General features: G+C 36.7%; 1 long non-coding RNA gene across 1 annotated transcript in view; it reads right to left on the reverse strand.

Annotated features, from left to right (window-relative positions):
- LOC125914662 (uncharacterized) overlaps window positions 1-12,144 on the reverse strand; it is a 42,030-nt gene that overhangs the window by 11,245 nt on the left and 18,641 nt on the right. The window contains exon 2 of the long non-coding RNA XR_007455381.1: window positions 10,313-10,390. This is a non-coding gene — a long non-coding RNA (uncharacterized LOC125914662). The remainder of the gene's footprint in view (window positions 1-10,312; window positions 10,391-12,144) is intronic.

The following is a 12,144-nucleotide window of genomic DNA, read 5'->3' on the forward strand; positions in this document are numbered from 1 at the left end:
TTTGTTTTTTTTTCAGTTTATCATCTTACTGCATTTCCCATTTTGCTGCAAGGTTTCATTCTTTTTTTTTAATTTACATTCAAATTAGCATATAGCACAACAATTATTTCACAAGTAGATTCCTTAATGCCCCTTACACATTTAATCCATCCCCCACATCATTAACCCTCTGGTTCTTCATATCTATGAGTCACTTATGCTTTGTCCCCCTCCCTGTTTTTATGACATTTTTTCTTCCCTTCCCTTATGTTCATCTGTTCTGTGTCTTAAAGTCCTCATATGAGTGAAGTCATATGATATTTCTCTTTCTCTGACTAATTTCACTTAGCATAATACCCTCCAGTTCCATCCACGTTGGTGCAAATCGCAAGATATCATTCATTTTGATTGCCGAGTAATACTCCGTTTTGTGTGTGTGTGTGTGTGTGTGTGTGTATACCACATCTTCTTTATCCATTCATCCATCAATGGACATGTGGGCTCTTTCCATACTTTGGCTATTGTTGATAGTGCTGCTATAAACATGGGGGTGCATGTGTCCCTTAAAAACAGCACACCTGTATCTCTTGGATAAATACCTAGTAGTGCAATTGCTGGGTCATAGGGTAGTTCTATTTTTAATTTTTTTGAGGAACCTCCATACTGTTTTCCAGAGTGGCTGCACCAGCTTTCATTCCCACCAACAATGCAAAAGAGATCCTCTTTCTCTGCATCCTCACCAACATCTGTTGTTGCCTGAGTTGTTAATGTTAGCCATTCTGACAGGTGTGGGGTAGTATCTCATTGTGGTTTTGATTTGTATTTCCCTGGTTATGAGTGATGTTGAGCATTTTTCATGTGTCAGTTGGTCATCTGGATGTCTTCTGTGGAGAAGTGTCTATTCATGTGTTTTTCCCATTTCTTCACTAGATTATTTGTTTTTTGGGTGTTGAATTTGGCCAGTTCTTTATAGATTTTGGATACTAACCCTTTATCTGATATGTCATTTGCAAATATCTTCTCCAGCAGTTCACTTTCCATTTTGCTGATTGTTTCCCTCGCTGTACAGAAGCTTTTTATTTTTATGAGGTCCCAGTAGTTCTTTTTGCTTTTGTTTGCCTTGCCTCCAGAGACGTGTTCAGTAAGAAGTTACTGCAGCCAAGATCAAAGAGGTTTTTGCCTGCTTTCTCCTCGAGGATTTTGATGGCTTTCTTTCTTACATTTAGGTCTTTCATCCATTTTGAGTTTATTTTTTTGTACAGTGTAAGAAAGTGGTCCAGGTTCATTCTTCTGCGTGATGTTATCCAGTTTTGCCAGCACCACTTGCTGAAGAGACTGTCTTTATTCCATTGGATAATCTATCCTGCTTTGTCAAAGATCAGTTGGCCATATGTTTGTGGGTCCATTTCTGGGTTCTCTCTTCTGTTCCATTGATCTGAGTGTCTGTTCTTGTACCAGTATCATACTGTCTTGATGATTACAGCTTTGCAGTATAGCTTGAAGCCCAGGACTGTGATGTCTCCTCCTTTGGTTTTCTTTTTCGAGATTGCTTTGGCTATTTGGGATCTTTTCTGGTTCCATACAAATTTTAAGGTGGTTTGTTCTAGCTCTGTAAAGAATGCTGGTATTATTTTGGTAGGGATTGCATTGAATATGTAGATTGCTTTGGGTAGTATAAACATTTTAACAATATTTGATCTTCCTATCCAGAAGCATGGGATCTTTTTTCCATTTTTTGTGTCTTCTTCAGTTTCTTTCATAAGCTTTCTATAGTTTTCAGTGTATAGATTTTTCACCTCTTTGGTTAGATTTATTCCTAGGTATTTTATGGTTTTTGGTTCAACTGTAAATGGGATTGATTACTTGGTTTCTCTTTCTGTTGCTTCATTGTTGGTGTAGAGGAATGCAACCGATTTCTGTGCGTTGATTTTATATCCTGCAATTTTGCTGAATTCATGAATCAGTTCTAGCAAGTTTTTTTTGGTGGAATCTTTAGGGTTTTCCATACAGAGTATCATGTCATCTGTGAAGAGTGAAAGTTTGACCTCCTCCTGGCCGATTTGGATGCCATTTATTTCTTTGTGTTGTCTGATTGCAGAGGCTAAGACTTCCAATACTATGTTGAACAAAAGTGGCAAGAGTGGACATCCCTGTTTTGTTCCTGACCTTAGGGGAAAGCTCTCAGTTTTTCCCCTTGAGGATGATATTAGCATTGGGTCATTCATATATAGCTTTTATGATCTCGAGGTATGATCCTTCTATCCCTACTTTTTTGAGGGTTTTTGTCAAGAAAGGATGCTGTATTTTGTCAAATGCTTTCTCTGCATCTATTGAGAGGATCATATGGTTCTTGTCCTTTCTTTTATTGGTGTAATGGATCATGTTAATTGTTTTGTAGATATTGAACCAGCCCTGCATCCCAGGGATAAATCCCACTTGGTCGTGGTGAATAATTTTTTTAATGTATTGTTGGATCCAGTTGGTTAATATCTTGTTGAGAATTTTTGCATCCATGTTCACCAAGGAAATTGGTCTATAGTTCTCCTTTTTAGTGGGGTCTCTGTCTGGTTTTGGAATCAAGGTAATGTTGGCTTCATAGAAAGAGTTTGGAAGTTATCCTTCCATTTCTATTTTTTGGAACAGCTTCAAGAGAATAGGAGTTAACTCTTCCTTAAATGTTTGGTAGAATTCCCCTGGAATGCCATCTGGCCCTGGACTCTTGTTTTTTGGGAGATTTTTGATTACTAATTCAATTTCCTTACTGGTTATGGGTCTGTTCAAATTTTCTATATCTTCCTGTTTCATTTTTCGTAATGTATCTGATTCTATGAATTTGTCCATTTCTTCCAGATTGCCCATTTTATTGGCATATAATTGCTCATAATATTCTCTTATTATTGTTTTTATTTCTTCTGTGTTGGTTGTGATCTCTCCTCTTTCATTCTTGATTTTATTTATTGGGGTCCTTTCCTTTTTCTTTTTGATCAAACTGGCTAGTGGTTTATCAATTTTGTTAATTCTTTCAAAGAACCAGCTTCTGGTTTCATTGATCTGTTCTACTGTTTTTTTTTTGTTTATTTGTTTTGATAACATTGATTTCTGCTCTAATCTTTATTATTTCTTGTATTCTGCTGTTTTGGGGTTTTATTTGCTCTTATTTGTCCAGCTCTTTAAGGCTTAAGGTTAGGTTGTGTATCTGAGATCTTTCTTCCCTCTTTAGGGAGGCCTGGATTACTATATTCTTTCCTCTTGTGACAGCCTTTGCTGCATCCCAGAGGTTTTGGGTTGTGGTGTTATCATTTTCATTGGCTTCTATATACTTTTAAATTTCCTCTTTAACTGCTTGGTTAGCCCATTCATTCTTTAGTAGGACGTTCTTTAGTCTTCAAGTATTTATTACCTTTCCAATTTTTTTCTTGTGGTTGATTTTGAGTTTCATAGCATTGTGGCCTGAAAATATGCACGGTATGATCTCAATCTTTTTGTACATACTAAGGGATGATTTGTGTCCCTGTATGTGGTCTATTCTGGAGACCGTTCCATGTGCACTGGAAAAGAATGTGTATTCTGCTGCTTTAGGATGAAATGTTCTAAATATATCTGTTAAGTCCATCTTGTCCAGTGTGTCATTCAAAGCCATTGTTTCCTTGTTGATTTTTTGATTAGACGATCTGTCCACTGCTATGAGTGGGGTGTTGAAGTCTCCTACTATTATGGCATTACTATCAATGAGTTTCTTTATGTTTGTGATTAATTGATTTATATATTTGGGTGCTATCACATTTGGTGCATAAATGTTTAGAATTGTTAGGTCTTCTTGGTGGATAGACCCCTTAATTATGATATAATTCCCTTCTTAATCTCTTGATACAGTCTTTATTTTAAAGTCTAGATTGTCTGATATAAGTATGGCTACTCCAGCTTTCTTTTGTTGTCCATTAGCATGATAGATGATTCTCTATCCCCTTACTTTCAATCTGAAGGTGTCCTTAGGTCTAAAGTGGGCCTCTTGTAAACAGCATATAGATGGATCTTGTTTTCTTATCCATTCTGTTACACTATGTATTTTGATTGGAGCATCGAGTCCATTGATGTTTAGAGTGAGTACTGAAATATATGAATTTATTGCCATTATCATGCTTGTAGAGTTAGAGTTTCTGGTGTTTTTCTCTGGTCCTTTCTAATTTTTGTTGCTTTTGATATTTATTTATTTATTTATTTATTTATTTATTTATTTATTTATTATTTTCGTCTTTTCTTCCCTCAGAGAGTCCCTCTTAAAATTTCTTGCCAGGGCTGGTTTAGTGGTCACATACTCCCTTAATTTTTGTTTGTTTGTCTGGGAAACTTTTTATCTCTCCTTCTATTTTGAATGACAACCTTGCTGGATAAAGAATTCTTGGCTGCATATTTTTCTGATTCAGGACACTGAATATATCCTGCCACTGCTTTCTGGCCTGCCAAGCCTGTGGATAGGTGTGCTTCAAACTTTATCTGTCTTCCCTTGTAGGCTAAGGACTTTTATTTCCTTGCTGCTTTCATGATCCTTCCTTGCCTGAGTATTTTGTGAATTTGACTATGATATGCCTTGTTGATGGTTGGTTTTTGTTGAATCTAATGGGAGACCTCTGTGCTGTCTGGATTTTGATGTCTGTGTCTTTCCCCAAGTTAGGAGAAAGTTTTCGGCTATGATTTACTCACATAACACTTCTACCCCTATCTCTCTCTCGTCCTCTTCAGGGACCCCTATGATTCTGATGTTGTTCCTTTTTAATGAGTCACTGATTTCTTGAATTCATAAATCATGCTATTTTGCCTTCATCTGCTCTTTGTTTCTGCCTCTTTATTCTCCATAAGTTTGGTCCCTATATTGCTGATTCTCTGTTCTGCCTCCTCCATCCTTGCTGCTGTGGCATCCATTCATGATTGCAGCTCATTTATAGCATTTTTTTTTCATCCTGACTAGTTTTTAGTTGTTTTATCTCTGCAGAAAAGGATTCTAATCTACTTTTGACTCCAGCTAGTATTCTTATTATCATGATTCTAAATTCTGGTTCAGAAATCTTGTTTGTATCTGTGTTGGTTAAGTCCCTTGGTGTCATTTCTTCATGTTCTTTCTTTTGGGGTAAATTCCTTCATTCATCATTTTGAAGGGAGAAAAGGAATTAATGAGGTAGAAAAAATTAAAATCAAAAAAATTAAAATTAAAAAATATTAAAATTAAAAAATTAACACACACACACAAAAATTGAATAAATGATGCTAGATCCTAGGTGTGTTTTGGTCTGGGTGTTGAAAGTGGCTTGATAGATTAGAGAAAAAAGGGGAAAGGAGAAAAAAAAAAAAGGAAATCTTCAGATAATTTGAAAAAATGAATACACTGAAGTAGACTAAAATGAAATGATGGAAGTAAAGTAGAATTTGAAAAAAATTTACACAAAAGTAAAAATTATAGTAGAAAAATTTAAAGAAAAATATTGTTAATAAAAATGAAAAACAAAGATGATTTTTCTCTTTCTGTATTCAAGAAAAAGAAAAGAAACGAAAAAGAGAAAAAAGAAAAAAAGGAAAGAAAGAAAATTGAATAGATGGACGTGCCAGCGACTGAAATACGACTGAAATTACTTTGTTTTCCCCTAGAAGTCAGACTATGAAGCGCTTTATAGTTTATAAACAAGCAGGAGGAGAGACTTGTGTTTTTGAAGTGTGATGTTGGCCCAACTGGGTGAGGCTAAGTGTAACGGCTCCTTTCTCCACTAGATGGTGCTGCTAGCCTACTGGGGTAGATTGTTGTGTTGCTCATACGTGTGTATGCACATGCGCAGGAGCGGTGAAAATGGTGTCACACAGCTACCCAGTCTCTAGTATAGGAACTCTGTTCTCCCCAATCAGCAATTGCGCACCCATCCTCTATCTTCAGCTTTCATCCACTCCCCGTTTCTTCACTGTCCGTGACCAAGCCCCAGGCAGTACCTCTCTTCCGAGTTTTGTCTCAGATATGGCTGCTTTCCCTGGCTCCTTACTTCTGAGGGACTGCGGCTTTGACCTGTTCCACCCCTCTGTGGGAGGGTCTGACCAAGCCATGGCCAAATGCCAGCCACACCCAGGAATGTGGCCAGCTGCCAGCCCACCCCAGAAAAAGTTTGTGAAATAGTGTAGCAGAAGTGTTTTAGGGATTATGGAAAATCACAACACATCTGGCACTGGGCTTCACCTTTAAGGACATTGTTCCAGCACCAGCGAATGTGGCCATTCTCTGCGGTCTTCTGGGCTCAGGTTGCCTCCCAGCATCTACCAAATGTCCTTCCAGTGGTGGAAGCGCTTCTCCCCATCTGCCCCGAGAACCTCCCAGACTCCACTCTGCTCCTGGGGTTTCACCCTTCCCACCAGAGCACCACAAAGTATCACGCTGAGGAGTTGCAGAATCTGCACTCCCCCTGTTTACAGTCTTAATGGAATTTAAACCCCCTCCTTTCTCCTTTCTCCCTTTTTAGTTCAGTCCCTGAGGCTGTTTCCAATTTTCCACTTTCTCTCCAGCTGCTTTTGGGGAGGGGTGCTTTTCCTGTATTCTGTCCATCGTCTCCATCCTTTCTCTGCATGCAAAAGTACCTCCCTGCCTTCTGTGGCTTCTCTTTCCCCAAGTTCCCCTCTCTGCGCTGCGTACCTGCTGAATTATGTAGTTCTGGTTGTGTAGGTTGTTGTGTTAATCCTCAGATGAGTTTTCTAGGTGTGCAGGATGGTTTAGTGTTGGTCTGGCTATATTTCATGGACGTGAGACACACAAAAAACTTCCATGCTGTTCCACCATCTTGGCTCCCTCCTCATATTATTCTTCTGACAAACTAGACTGGCTTCTACTTCATTGATTTCTATTTGTTGTTTTCTCTGCCTTCCTACTTCTTGATAGGAATGGTCTTGGATCTTAGTTCACCTATCACCTTTTTTGGGTGACCATTCCTAGCTAAGCAACCTAATTTTATCTCTTACAATGTTATTCTCAACCACAGTGCCCATTTTTATTTTGTTTATAGTAATGAATCTGATATTTAAATGATAGCACTTTGCTATCTAAAATAAAATGGTAAGATTTGAAGCAAGATTTTCATTGGATCATTGGCCATTCATTATGCAAAACCCAAGGATATTAGGATTTAAGGTTCCTACTCCTGTCATTAAACAATTCAGTTATCTATTGTGGCAGTTTCTTCTGAGATCCAGTTACTCATGTCCCATGCTATGCCTTCCATCTGCATGTGTTAGAGTTACTGCATTGCTACATGTATGAGAAATCCTCCTGTAGGGAAATGTTCCAGTACTGGCAAGCTTCAAAAGAGAGCCATGTTTGTGGGAGAGTATGCACTGTGTTAGAATTCCCTCTCCAGACTGGCTCTAATAAACTCATTACATTAAGATCAAAATGACTGACCAGCTGTTCCCCTTCCCTGAAGTATTTGCATTTTAAAAGGTGAGAAAAGCCCAAAACTGAGACAATAAGTTTCTATTTGTTGAACTCAGACACGAAGAAATACTGAAATGTAAAAAAAAAATTCAAGGAGATGTGAAAGATGTGAAAGATGTGAAAGATCTATATTATCACTGCTGGGAATCATTCAAACTGGCAAGAAGGACCACCAAATCCACTCTCTAAAATTCAAATCATTTGCATGGCTCTCTGGGGAATCAATTGGTCCCTAAATTCTGCCTTAGTTTTGATATTTGGCAGGGCCTTTGGTTCATTAAAATCTCAGGAGTCGCTACAGAGCCTCAAGTGTAGTGGCCTCATTTGGGGCCAGTACTGTCATCATGTTAGGCACAGGCTGACTCCCAGCAGGGGTCACAGCTGGCCTAGAAGAGTTAATTATCCTCAGGATGTAACCACAAAGCCATAAGCCTGTCACTCAGGCCTTTGCTCCTGTTTGCCAGTAACTTTGGATTATCAAGAAAGGCAAAGAGGAGTTCCTATTATTGATATGATGAAATATATTCCTTCTCCATCCTAATGAGAGACTGACTCAGGAAAATGTAAGATGAAAACAATTGTATCATTCATTCAAATATAACAAATCTTTGTTAGATGCTTACTCTGTGCCAGGGACTATTTTAGAAATATACAGGGAGAGTAGTTATCAACATATACCAGGTTTCTGCTTTCACAAATTTTATATTCCAGTGACCAGAAATAGGTACCAAAATAGAAAAAAGAAACCTAACAAGAAATTATCATTTTAATCAGTATAAGGAAAATTAAACACTGCAATGTTATAGAGACTGGCATGATAAAGGAGTTAGATTACTTGATCTATTAAAGACACCCAAGAAAGTGACATTTAAGCTGAGATACAAGTCCATCCCTATAAAGATGTGGAAAAGAGAGTTTTGGGTAGAGAAAGTATCAAATAGAAATCCATGAGAGGGATACAAATTCGGTTTATTTGAGAAACAACAACAACAAAAAAAGACCAGGAGAATTTCTACTCCCAGGAAGCTGGAGTAGACATCCGTTTTTCTTTTATTCTTGGTAAGTATAACTAATAACTATAGGCATTTTAAATGCAGTAAACATAATATAGATCTGAAATATAGAGAGGATAAGAAAGACAGGCTAAGGAACTCGGGACTTAAGTGACAATAAAACAGTGAGTTACCTCAATTTTCTAGTTTTGCCTTACACATCCTAGACTTGGGGCTGAAGAAACGACTAACAAATCATAAAGGTGTAGACACACACATAAAAATGTCCCAACAAGAGCTTGCTCTCTTTAGCCAAATTTTAATAGTGAGTGCTCTACTCCAGTCAAATACGACAGAAACAAACAAACCAAAACTGTTTTTGAATCTCTATCCAGGTCAGCAAAGCCTGAGTGGGAAACCTGTATTTCCAACCACATGAGACTGTAATAAGCACCCTAAAACTCCTACTGGGGTGGTGTCAGAGAAGATCAAATATGGAGGTTTGACTTTTATATCCACTGGCTGGCTGGTTATGAGCCAGTGGTGCCACTAGAGACCACATGAGGAGGATGGACATCCGCCTCTACTCAGTATTCATAATATGCCCCTCATTTCACGATAAGAAGAAGCCAAAGCGGGGAATGAGGACACTGACCATCTTGGAGTAGTAACAAGGCCACGCCCACCTCTACATGCACTGTCTGTTGAGATCACCTCAGGACTGGCACTTCTATCCTGCCCAGCAATCAGTAATGAGGAACACTATCCCTCAGTTAATGCAGGCTGAGTGAGGAATCTGGACTTTACTTCCTCTTGGGAGTAATAAGGCAGAACCAACCTTCCTCTAATGGAGTAGTGTCCAAAAAAAAAAAAAAAGAGGCAGATAAAACAAAAAGGTTTAAATGGGAAGGTTAAAAAGGTTAAACGGTCTCTTACCAATACAAACAAGGGCTCAGTTTTAATCAAAACTCACTAGTCATATGATAATGAGGAAGATCTCACAATCAATGAAAAATACTCTAAAATCATAGAAATATTAGAATGATCTGATGAAGATTTTAAAGCAGCCATTACAAAAATTATTCAACAAGGAAAAAACACACTTGAAACAAATGAAAGTAGAAAATCTCAACAAAGGTCTAATATTCATGTAGACAGAGTTCTAGAAGTAGAGGAGAAATATGGCATGACTAGAAAAGTATTTGAAGAAATAATGGCTGAAATTTGCACAAATTTGGCAAGAGACACAAACTTGCAGAATGAAGAAGCTCAATGAACCCTAAAGGTTAATCCCAAAGAAATCTACACCAAGACATAGGCACATCATATGTAAACCTCTGAAAGTGATTAAAGTAATTATTATAACACTTTTCAATGTGGTTGTCAATATGTGTAGAGAAAATATTTACATGTTATACTCCCATGATATTATAGAGTATAAAGGAACATAAAGGGAGCTAAACTTTAATTCACTCATATTTGTAAAGTGATGACACCAGTACTAAAAGAAGAAAAAGAAAAAAAAAACACCATCCTAAAATTCTGTATCCAGTGAAATTATCTTTAAGAAGTGAAACAGTAATAAAGACCTTTTCAGTCAAACAAAACTAAGGGGATTTATCACCAGTAGATCTGACTTGCAAGAAATATTAAAAGAATTCTTCGAAGAGAAGGAAAAGTATAGAGGTTAGAAATACAAATCTATGAAGACCAGTTTCCTTTTTTTTTTTTTAATGAAAACTGGACACTTTGTATAACACATTGTAGCAATTATAGATTCTGATTCCCCTTTTCTAGAACTCTTACTATTGCTGCTTTTTTGTTTGTTGCTTTTTTGTTTGTTTAATGATTTGCCTGGACTCATTATGTAGACTCTACTTACCTCACAGTCTTCAATCACCAAAGTCTCTGCTTTTTTTCTTCTCATTTTCATTCTCAAGCCCAGCTTCCTAGATGTAACCTATGGAACAGTTTTTTGGTCAGCTAATGATTGGTCAGGGGTTGTGTTAAAACATTGAACAAATAAAACTCTTCCTTTGCCTAGAGAGCTGGGTGTTGTTTGCAACTCATTCAATGTTCAGACACTTTACAAATCTTCCCCAGGTTTTACCTTCTGCAGGGCCTTGTGGCGTCTCATCTGCACATGTATTCTGAATGCCCTTGCAGTCAGAAACAACTTATAAATAGCAAGAACCATCTCTGTCTCTTCAGAGATTTTGCAGGCTTGCACATGTGTGAGCTTTCCAGACTGCCAGAAATCTATGAGTGTTTTGCAAGGCCTCCAATGGCTATCTAATTTCCTAGAGCTCCATATTAAAATTTTGGCTATTCTATAACTGTGTTGCTTGCCCCAACCTCAGGCTACATGCAAGAACATTGGTCTTCTCCCTTTATTTGACAATGAGATTAATTGTGTTTTCAACATTGCCTCTGGGTGTGGGGTTCTTCCTCATTCTGTACCCTTTCTTGTTAGCCTCTTTTAGCATGGAAGCTGCTGGTTTTCATAGCTTTCCCTGCCATAGTTGAATTTCTTTGTTGATGGAGTTAATGGAAGGAAGCATCTCAGGCTAAAACTCCAGAAACTCCTACTGTTCTTAAATAAACATCTCTCAATTTGTAGTATGCCTTTCATTGATTTCTAAAATATGGTGGATTTCTAAATAAAGTTTTTCTACTTTTATCATTGCTTATTTGGGTAAGGATTTTTCAAGTTCCTCACTTCCTCATGACTGAAGTCTTCCCTTTGAACTAATTTTTTTTAGGATTGATGTTATTTCTATTTTAAATCTTTGATAGAATTCAAAATGATGTCAACTGGGCCTGGATTATTCTTTGTGAAAGATTTTAATTACAGATTCCATTATTTTAATGCTTGTGAGAGTATTTATACTTTATGAATGTCTTTTGATTTACTGTGTTTTTCTAAGTATTAATTTATTCTAAATTTTGAAATTTATTTAAAGGTGCTTAAATCTTATGATCTTTGTGATTTCTGTGGGATTTGTAGTTTTAACTTTTGAGTTTCTGACATTGGTTATTTGTACATTCTTTTTTTCTTGATCTATTTCACTGGAGTGTTTTTTAAATCTTATTTTTAGAGTTAACTTTTATTTTTGGTGGTGCTATTTCATGTCTGTTTTGCATTTTATTGTTATTTTATTTCCTCAGTTTAATTTTACTAGCTTTCTAAGATGGATGCTTAAATTATTAGATTTTAGCCACCTTTTTTCCCTTCCAAACATAGTAATTGTAAGGTATGAATTTCTTCTAGTCATGCCTTATGATGCATCTCACAAATTTTGATATGTCTATTTTTATTGTTATTCAGTTAAAGATATCTTCTAACTGCCATGGTGATTTTGTATTTGATTTGGATTACTTAGAAGTATATTACTAAACTTCTATTACATGAAGACTTATTTATTTAATTTAACCATCTATTTTTAAATTAATTCTAGCTTAATTACCCTGTGGTCAGTCAGAGGAATAAATGTAGTCTGATTTCAATCCTTTGAATTTTGTTGAGACTCACTTTGCCACCTGGTGTATAGTTAATTTTGATTAATTTTTCCTAGTGTTTCTAAAAATATATATTTTTTAATTCTGCAATTTTTGTATTTTACAAATGCTCATTAGGTGAACTTTTTTTGTTAATATTCTTTTCAAGTTTCTTTCTTTCTTTCTTTCTTTCTTTCTTTCTTTCTTTCTTTCTTT

The sequence above is a fragment of the Panthera uncia genome, assembly GCF_023721935.1.
Source record: "Panthera uncia isolate 11264 chromosome D3 unlocalized genomic scaffold, Puncia_PCG_1.0 HiC_scaffold_8, whole genome shotgun sequence".
NCBI classification, from domain to species: Eukaryota; Metazoa; Chordata; class Mammalia; order Carnivora; family Felidae; genus Panthera; species Panthera uncia.